This window comes from Scardinius erythrophthalmus (genome assembly GCF_964197995.2).
Source record: "Scardinius erythrophthalmus genome assembly, chromosome: 3".
Classification (NCBI taxonomy): Eukaryota; Metazoa; Chordata; class Actinopteri; order Cypriniformes; family Leuciscidae; genus Scardinius; species Scardinius erythrophthalmus.
The window spans coordinates 58578733-58589917 of NC_138223.1; positions in this window are offsets into that span (position 1 = coordinate 58578733).

Genomic DNA, 11185 nt, shown 5'->3' on the forward strand with positions numbered 1-11185 from the left:
ATTTGAACAACACCTACCTGCCTCCACCGGGGGACAGACGGCAGAGAAGACCTGAGAGTGTTCTGCTGCGGTCTGTCACCTGGCGAGGGAAGGGGAGGAGACAAGGAGCAAGGCCCGAGGGCGGCTGCTGGTCTCGCCTTCCCGCCCAGCGACAGACAGGAGTGGCGTGACCGAGGTGGCGCCACTGCTATCTGAGAGCTGGGGAGAGAGGACTGAGAGTGGCGAGACCCGAGGGTGGCGCACACTGACGTCCTACTCTTGAGCGGGAGAGACTGCATGTTCGGCAGTCCCAACCGCGAATGACCCAGAGGAGGAAGAAACTGCTCTTTTTTAGGTTTTGGGTACCACCGACCAGCTGGTCGGCGGCGGAACAGAAACTAGAAAAATTTAACAAAGGATTCTCCACCCGGCCCTCCCCCGGGGGAAGGAGTGGTGATGACACACACTCCCAAAGAGCAGTTTTCGTCACACTCTCTGGGTCGCTCCTCTCAGGGTCATTTCCCCTCCTTTTGCTGGGGGGGAAACGAACTCCGAGCGGGCTGGTTTTAAGGCGCTTCTGGACCACAGTGTGGACATCGTCTGACCGTAGGCCAGCGCTGTGACTAATCACGGTCAGTCATAAAGCGCAGCTCTACTCCGAGTCAGAACTACCCACGTGCACTGAATGTGCAGGGGTAGTGAGAGAGGAAAAACTTCTGCAGATTTAGGCATGTTTGGCTTGCCATATTGGCACCAAAATACTTCCATACTGCCAAAATTTTTCACACACATCTAGGCACTTTAGACCCAGGAAGTGTGGCTGTCAAGTCTGAACCTTCAGCATGAGAACACACCATTACAGTAGGAACTCAGCATCATTTTCAGAGTATAACAGCCCTCTCTCCGATGTAGCAATCGACATCCGTCCTCCCCTGGGGCCCCGAATGAAATGCTTGGTCCCTCATGATAAGGACCAAAATCCCACTCAAAGCCTCGACGGCACACGGCACGCTGAACGGCTCAAGCCTTTACGAGAAAGGGGAGGCGAACAACGTGCCGACGTGGTCATGCACTCATGAGAGAACATGAACCACCCATGAACGCCGTCTCAACACACTGATTAGGCATGTGAAACAGCGATCATGGCCGTCAACCAGGCATGCAAGACAGTGAACGTGGCCATCGCTGGCACACGGCACGCTGAGCGTTCAAGCCCTCAGGCAAGACGAAAACGTGCCGACGTGGTCATGCTCTCATGTAGAGAGCACAAACCACCCACGAACACAGTCTCAGCATGTTTGTGATGCGCTAGAGGAGTGGGAAGCTCATGAGGGTCTTTCACCTGGCGAGACATTCCGCACTGTAACCCTCAGATCACCAATGTTATTTGCCAAAGTAGCCCCCTCCTGGTGCACCAGAAGAGAAACTAGATCGGGAAACAATCAAAGGGACTCACCTCATAGAGGCACGCGAGTCTTGATCTTGACCACGCATCTTGAGCGCCGAATGACGCGCGCTGGGTTGCCGTGACAACCCACGCTGTCAACCGGCGCTCGACGGCACACGGCCCGCTGAGCGGCTCGAGCCTTTAAAAAGGGGAGACGAACAACGTGCCGACGTGGTCATGCACTCATGAGAGAATATGAACCACCCACGAACGCAGTCTCACACACTGATTAGGCATGTGAAACAATGAACGTGGCCGTCAAATAAGGACAGGAACGATCGCATCCAGAAACACACGAGTGAAACGTCATCCTGAAAAGGACCCGATCTTCACTCGTGTTGCTCTTTCAGGAAGAAATTACTCTCTTTATTGTGCTGAAGCACACAGGGACCCAACGCGGCGACACAGCGGGGAAACTGCAAGCCCGCTGTGCGCACTCAACCGTTTACCAGCTGTAAAAACAGCTTTTGAATTAACAGCGTGTAGACGCAGCCGGCAGACAGGAAATCGCGCGGTCGCTGAAACGCCGTCTCACCAACACAGAGAGGTCCCTTCCCGAAACAGCAGACTCGTAGAGCGTAAGATAAATACAATCTTAAAACTCATTCACTCAGAGAGGACACAACCGGTCGGCTCCGAAGCAGAAAGCGTTTGTGTATGCGCTTGATTCCGCCTTATACCCGCACTGGTAGGCGGGCCGCGGAATGCAAACCTTGCATGCCAATGTTCATTGGCTCGTTTTAATTCACTCGAAGGCAATTGGTCTCCCTAGCGTGATCCCAATTCGTCAGGGGAACTCCCCCGACGAGGCGTCGGAGTTCCCTGCTGACGAAAGGGAACTACACTTTTCCTCTGATTCAGGAGCTCATGCCGAGTTGAATGCATCCATGCTAACCAAAGTTTGCTCAGTTTCAGGAACAGTGCCATTCACTGGTCGAGAGATATGAAAATGGCCTTTTTCGAGTTTGACCAAGTCACACATTAATCTCTTTAGATTCTGTACAACATGTAGAGTTGAGTGATACCCAATTTTTACATGTCTGCCATTTATATGCTTATAACTTGTGTTCTGTTTGACCTTTCATTGACCCAAACTCTTCTCTTGTTTTCTCTTGTTTTGATTTATTGCTTTAACCCTTTGATGAGTACAATCACACCAGTGTGATTAGAACACTCAGTGCATCATACAGAGTATATAAACTGACAACGTGTTTTATTCATATCAGATACACATTGTAGGTGTTAGGTAACTTACTCTATTCTTCTCCTACCAGCCACTTACTTTCATGTATTGCGGGAGAAGTGGATGAATTGACGTGTTGTAAATTCGACAGATCCGATTCTCTGAATTGCAGTGTGAACTAACATGGCGGCGTCTATCGCATGTTATATATCAGCTGACAATAAAGTGATTCGTTCTAAAATAACGGTCGCCTTACAAAACTCACAAAGGGGGATCAGCAAAAAGATTTTAAATTTACGCTTTTCTTAATTGTTTCTTAAGTGTTACATGATTCTCTGTTCCAAAATAAAAAAAATATATATAATAAAATATATTCCAAAAATATTCTGTCCGATATTGTCCGGGGTGGAGTGACGTCTGGTGGCCATCAAGGACACTCCAGCTGGTGATCGTGACACTACTTATCTCCCAAACAAATAAGGACTTTTTAAGCTGCCCTGTGTTTCAAGGAAACCTGGCTGGATGAAGCCATTTCAGAGGGCACGCTACATCTGACTGCCAGGCTTCCAGCTGTTCAGAGCAGTAGCAGCACTGAAGAAGATCTGCAGTCCCGAACTAGAAGCTCTCTTCATCAACTGTAAGCCTTTCTACTCCCCACAGGGGTTTTCCTCGCTGATTCTCCTAAGTGTTTACATTCCTCCAGATGTGTGAACACAGAGCAACAACAACAACAAGACTCTGTTATCATCAGAGGTGGAGAATCCAGGGGTCAAAAAGTAAAAGTCCTGCCATTTGTTTATTCCACCCATGAACTCACACAGCAAAAACTTAAATGATAAAAACTTAAGTGTTAAATGAACTCTCCTGGGAGTTTATTTGGCTCCAGACTCAAGAGTGTTAAAGTTAATGAGATAATTAAGTGATTGAGTGAGTGATGATTGAGCATTATTGAAGACACCTAAAGTTAACAAGCAGAATTACTGAAGGAGAAAATCTCTTTTTTTAAGTTACCATTATGGCGATCAGTGTTGGCTTTAGTTGGGCTCTCTTTACCCTTAAACTAATAACTTTAGATTTTGTTTGGCTGTTGTATCTGGGTTACAACTCTCAGATGAACAAAGAGAAACGTTGATCAGGTGGTGTTGGTTATGTTTAGACATAATCATAATTTGACCTGAATCACAAAACTCATTTAGAGAGTTAGGTATACCTTGTTGATTATAGCTGCCTGTGATTCTAATGTTATGCCATGTTAATCATTTTCAATGTAATCAGAAAGATTTCTTGAAAGTTGTTCTGATCAAAAGACTTCGAAAAACTATATTATTTGGACACACTGACATCAAGAATCAGCCTGTGATTCTCAACAATGGTGACAATAATAAAGCATGTTGCAGTGCATCCTGGCTGCCATCAATCAAAACTCATCCATGGCTCCCATCATGCATTGCGGTATGAATAAATTATGATCTGAATTGTCTTGTTTTCCTAATTGAATATTCTTTTTGTCATACACTGAATCTTGATGTCTGTGTGTGCCTTAAAGAAAGATTTTCTTTTTCTTTATCAGAACAACTTTTAAGAAATAATTTGAATTATATTGAAAAATCTGGATCTTAATCTGTAGAATCACTATGATGTTGTAATGACCAATATACATTTAAGTCAGAGATTAGGCTCTAAATGAGTTCAGTGATTCAGGTCAAATTATGATTATGTTAAAATATAACCAACACCACCTGATCAACTTTTCTTTTTGTTCATCTGGCTGTAATAACTCAGATCAACAGCCAAACAAAATCTAAAGATAATCATTTGAAGGTCAACTGCCCAACTAAATCGAACTCTGATCTCCATAATGGTGACTAACATTGTGATTTTTCTCCTTCAGTGATTCTGCTTGTTAACATCAGGTGTCTTCAATAATGGTCAATCATCACTCAATCAATCACTACATTTTCTCATTAACTTTAACACTCTTGAGTCTGGAGCCAAATAAACTCACAGGAGAGTTCATTTAACACTGGAGTTTTTGCTGTGTGAGTTCATGGGTGGAATAAACATATGGTAGGACTTTTTCTTTCTGACCCCTGGACTCTCCACCTCTGGTTATCATTCACAGGGATTTTAATGAAGCAAACCTGCCAAAATACAGACATCCCATTACATGTCCCACCAGAGACATGTCCCACGCGGTCAGCTGTCAAATCACTCCAACCACTTCCATTCTCCTATTTGACCAGGAGGATATATATACACGTGTCATTACTGGTAAGCATGCAAACTGCTCGCAACCCTCCCGCCCTCACCACTATAAGTATCAAGCATATTACTGTGCACCTTCTGGCTGTTGTCTTCTTTTGTTTCAGATTACCAAAGCTGTCAAGTCCTAGCTGTCATGGACATCCCTGCTGAGAGACACTCATCCTCATAGCCAAGCTACTGTATAGATGTCCCGGGTTTACTGCCACGTCTACATGTTAACACTGTTTTGCTTTGAAGTCATTACTAAAGTGTTTTAATCAACAATGACTCGTTTAGGCTACATGATATCTTCCTTTATTTCAGATGAGAACATTTCAGCATTTATTTTATTTCGTTTTAACATACAATACTGCCTACATTTAAACAAACATTTTAAAATCAAAAGTTAAACCTTTAAAAGAAATTCAGGTGTAGTGTAATCAGTCGGTCTCTGTCCTCCCGTTTCCACAGTAGTGGTGCTGGATCTCTTGCGGGAGCTGGGCTCGTGTTCGGCGGGGAAACTGCTAACTTCAGACCGCCGCCTGTGTTTCACTCATAGCTGAAAGATGCTGTGACTGACTCCATAACCTGCCCATAAACAAACAGTGTGGCGCTCTGAGAACATATTTAAACATCTGATGTAAATAGATTTAGTAAAATAATTTATTTTATGCAAGGGATCAGTCGTTTCATCACGCAAATAAGACCGACTCATTAGCTGGGTAGGCTAACTGACATCGCGTCCTTGTATGTTGCCTTGCATAAAATAAAATGATTTACAGCACAGTAATGATTTTATAGATTAAATAAAACGTACACAAACCCTGTATTATAACTCTCCAGAAGAGGATGCAAATGCTGCGCTCTCACATCACCAAATCACAGTAAAATGTAGACTAGCACGATATTGCCAGAACTGGAATGGTGCAAAAGAAGTTTAAAGTCTATAAAGTGTATAAGGTGTAATGTACATTATAATAAGTTTTGCTAATGAAATAAAAAGTTTGCTTATTTTCAGATCAATATATAAGCTATAGGTAAATGTCTGCACTTATTTTTCTTATTAGTGCTGAAGAATGACTAAAACTGTCTAGAGAAAAAAAAAAAAAAAAACATTGATCAGTGCTTTTTACTTTTTAAGTACTTTAATAATGAATTACCTTTGTACTTTTTCTAAGGTAATTTTGAAAATGAATAGGCCTAATTATAATTTTACTGGAGTAATATTTTATTGGGAGTAATATTTTATTATTATATTTATATATATCTGTACTTTTACTCAAGTACTTGATTTGTGTACTTCATCCACCACTCCACTGCTAAAAAAAACCCCTGGATTATTGTAGTGACTACTGTACAACTGTTCATTAGTAGTCATAATTATTTTTCTTTAACCTTAATTAATAGATACACTGTTAACCCTTGCTGTAAAAAACACTCAGAGGCTGTTTTCCCAATCACACCCTATACCCTCATTCACTATTCCCTACATTAGTTCACTGATATAGTCCCCTTGACAGAGTGAATGAAAAGAAGTGAGTGAATTGAGAAACTGATGAACACCTGATAAGCAGAATCACTGAAGGACAGAGAAACAAGAACAGAAAAAAGAGAAACACAAAAACTACAACTGACTTCCAGCAACACTGAGTGTGAAACCAGTTTACAAACCAGTTTAACATTATTTCTTTTGTACAAAAGTTATTCTTGAGAATTAACAGATATTTAATTGTTGATGTTTTATTGAAAATAATAAAGTTATTATCACCATGATGGAGATCAGTATTTGTTTTAGTTGGGCTCTTGAACCATTGACTTTAATATATCAGTTTATCTCTGATTGCTTTAACTATGAGTTTATAAAACACATTTGTTATGGCAAGAAGAAGTCAGGAGAAAGATAAGGTGTTTAAGACTATTGTGATGATTACATAATCGTCCAGAACATGTCTGATTCACTAATCTTAACCAGTGTATAAGCTTTGTATTTATGGGTATTTCATATTAAACATATCTGTAAATCTATAATGTGAAATACAGCAATGTCTTCTTTATTCTGAAGAAAATTGAAATAATGCTGAAGTGTTTTAAAACTTTTTGAGCTCCTGCTTGTCTTAGACACACACAGACATCAACAATCAGCACATGAATCTCAACAATGGTGACAATAAAAACGTTCATGTCGCAATGCATGCTGGGTTCCAGGATTGTATAAAACTCCCAGCATGCACTGCTGCATGATTAAATAAATACAAATAAGTTATTATAGGTTATACAATAATTTGTTTTTTTTTTATTATTATAATTAACATTACCACAATCATTCACAAACCATGTGTGTGTACTAGTGCACTGACATAGTTCAATCAGCCAATGAAATACTAATACTAAAGAGTCAAGGGTCAGAATCCCAACCAAAGCAAGCACTGATCTCTATAATGGTAACTTCAAATCAAACATTTTCAATTAAACATCTCAATAATAACTTCTGTAGGTGTATGACAGAAATAAAGTCATACTGGTTAATAATAAGTGTAATAATGTGTAATGGTTGGAAGTCAGTTGTAGGTCTTGTGTTTCTCTATTTTCTGTTCTAACAGCAGGTGTTCATCACTAATGCTCAACAATCACTTACATATCCCCTTAATTATCTCACTGCAACACTGTCTCAATGTTACTTTTACTCTTTGTAGTGTGGATTTTCCTGTGGGGTTGAAAGGGTTAACAGTGTAAGATAAAAAGTCACACCCACAAAATGTATTTTAACAGTAATAAACTGTAAGTTAAAAAACAGGTATATACTGGCAACACTGTTGCCAGTAGTTTACTGTAAAATGTATTTTTTGGGTCACCATTGTGCAGAAGAGTAGAGCCTGTGCTTCAGTCCAGGAGAAGATCTACAAACATTGATGATTTGCTGCATGTTGCTTTATTTAACAGGCGGTGACTGTGTAGTTGCTGGTCCAGTGGAAATCTCTTTATTTACAATACTTTTTTTTTAGTGGTCTCAAATGAAAGAAGTTCATAGTAATACTTTGCTCACATTATTTATGCAGTATAAAATTTAGTTAATACATTTAAATGACAGTTGGTCAATTTAAGGCAGTCGGTTTCTGCAAGTGTAATCAGTTAACTTGAATTTTAATTTAGTGCATTTTTACAGAAACAAACTGTAGATTACAGTAAAGAACTGTACAATTAACAGTATATTACTGGCAACAGTGTTAATAATAATATAATAATAATAATAAACTTTATTTATTTGGCGCCTTTCTGGACACTCAAGGTCGCCTAGTGTTGCCAGTATTTTACTGTAAAAAACCCCGGTAAGGTCTAACTGTGTAATTAATAGTAGTTCTTCAGGAGGAATGGCAGAATTTATTAGTTATTGAATAACTAACTGATACTTAACACAATCAAAAAATTATATTACATACTGATTAGTTAACACATCTTCCTTAGTAGTTAACAGTACATTTTACATTTTATTTATTTATTTAACAGGGACCATACAGTCAAACATAGTTACAATACAAAGCCTGTAACTGATGTGCAGTATATAGAGTTTATAGCTAATGCTAATTTTCAACTCCTGTCCCTGGTTGGGCATTTTTAAGTACATTATAAAACAGATACATACAAATAGAAAACATTCAGATTTCTTCAAACACACACAGACACACACACACACACACACACACACACACACACACACACACACACACACACACACACACACACACACACACACACACACACACACACACACACACCATCACAGGAGACATTCTGCATTTTTACATTTAAAAAAAAACTAATTCTGTATGATTTATAAGCTTTTGTACCCATGGGGACCTCAATTTAGGTCCCCACGGTGACACGAGTCCCCATGAGTCTGTGTGCATTCAGGTTTAAGTCCCCACCGGTGTAGAAAAACATGTCCACACACACACACACACACACACACACACACACACACACACACACACACACACACACACACACAGATATGACCTTTTTCAAGTCAGATATGACCTTAATGTCAGATGGTAGCGAATTCCAGAGTCTACAGCTCTTGACAGAAAAGGCTGTCTGTGCGAAGCTTGTCTTACAGTATGGGATTTGTGCTGCTTCTGGTAACTCTTTTGCAGTTCTGTATTTTAATAAATTTACTATAGGTAAACTATTTGGTCATTTAGCAGACTCTTTTGTCCAAAGCGACTTACAAATTAGGACTAAATTAAGCGAGTCATCGTGAAGAGGCAAAAACAGCGCAAGAAGTGCTCAAAATACTAAGTTCAGGCATTGTTCAGAGTAGCATAAGCCCGATAAGGGAGGATTAAAGGAAAAGGAAATATTTTTTTTTTTATGAGGTTAAGTGCTCACGGAAGAGTGTTAATCAGTGTGTTAATCAAGAATTACCTAGTTCTTCAGTAATTCCTTATTAGTTACGCAGTAAGAAACAGTTTTCTAAAGTGTTACCACAAATATCTCCCTTTGCTTTGAACTTTGAGCGTTGTAACTCTGCAGATGTTGTTTATGCTCAAACAGCAACATTACACACTAACTAAAGTTAGAAAAGTCAAATCATAATCAACCACCGCTTTAAATATCTGAAACCTACATTAAATATTATGCGTTTGAAAACACTGCTGTGATAAGTGACAAGCGCTGAGCGCGTCCGTCTCTGACACCCTAGCAAGGAGAGGGGATCCTGTTTGTGGACTTCAGCTCAGCCTTCGACACCATCATCTCAAACCTCCCCCTGTCCAAATTAACCCAGATAACCCAAACTGCCCTCCTCTATCTGTTAGTGGATCACCAACATCATGACAAAATACTATTTATCTTGTACTTATATTTATTTAGCTCAGCAAAACACTTATTTACATTCCCATATATTTGTATATAACACGCTGTACATACACATATTGTCTGTTTTTGTATGTTGCGTATTTTTAGCATCTGTGTCTTGTCACTGTCATTCTGTCAGTGTAAGACAAATTCCTCATATGTGTAAACATACTTGGCAATAAAGCTCATTATAATTCTGAGGTTGCAATATGAAATCATTTGAATATATGTTCACAAGGCATTGTGTGCTTAGCAATTAACATCAACTACCAGATCATAGATAAATATATAATATTAAGCACTGTTTGTTTTGTGAGCTTTTTTTGTCAGATAAAAACTGTACCAATATTTTATGTCCTGAAGAAAATGATATTGGAGCATTTAATATTTGATGGATCTGTCATAGTGTGTATCTGTTCTTTTGTAAGTTTGGCTGAATTACAGCTCACATGACTTCCAGCTTTGTGTGTGAATTAGTGAATATACATATGCTTCTTATTAACATTCAGCCACTTAATTATTTTAAAAAGGCACAATATTAATAACCATTTATAAAATATAAAATTATTCTGTTCAAACTGTTTAGCACATAAAAAAGGATCTTAAACATGATTCATTTAAATGTATAATTGTGTGTAATTGGTATTCGTTTGAAAGATTTTCATAACTATTTTGAGACGTCATTCTTTTATGAGAATTTGTCAATGGTGTCACAACAGTTTCTTAATTTGTGATGTAAATAAATAAATAGATAACAACCGAACCCTCACACACATTTCTGCAGTTTTATGATCAAATATACCCCTGTCTAAACCTCTTCATGACAGAACATTAAACAGTAACATGTCTCTGCTTTTCTTATCTTGCTCTAAAAAACATTTTCTCTTTCCATCCAGTAACACGCAAGGTATGCTGGGAACTGAAATTACAGAAGGTGTAATCTTCTGTGTGCACTCATGGAAAAATGGGAGAGAAAAGTTCTGAAGAACAATTTGGACTCTTGAGTCTTGTCAGTCAGCTGATCTTCCAAAATGACAAACATGTTGAATCGACAAGATTAAATCTTTTGTTTAACTGGAGTCTGTTTGATGAGCCTATGTTAGTTCAGGATGTGCTGCAGGAGGAAAACAGCATTTGCATGGATTGGTTCAATTGGTAAACCAAGCCCCTCCCTTATTTACCCTCTGTTACTGGCATAAGCAAAATCATCAAAAAGCATTGTAAAGGGTTAACAGTCAGTTGCTTACTCAATATATATCATGACATAATGCAGGCAAAGAACAACGTTTTGGTGACATTTTGCTCAACCTTTATCAAAAGGTTAGTAAGACCTGACATAAAAGAAGAAGTAAAATTTAGTTTGTTATATTGTTAGACCTAGAAAAAGAGGAAGTCAGGTAAAAGTTTGTCATAATGTTAGACCCAAAGGAGAAGTCAGGTTAAAGTCCACATGAAATCAAAATTGACCATATTTACTT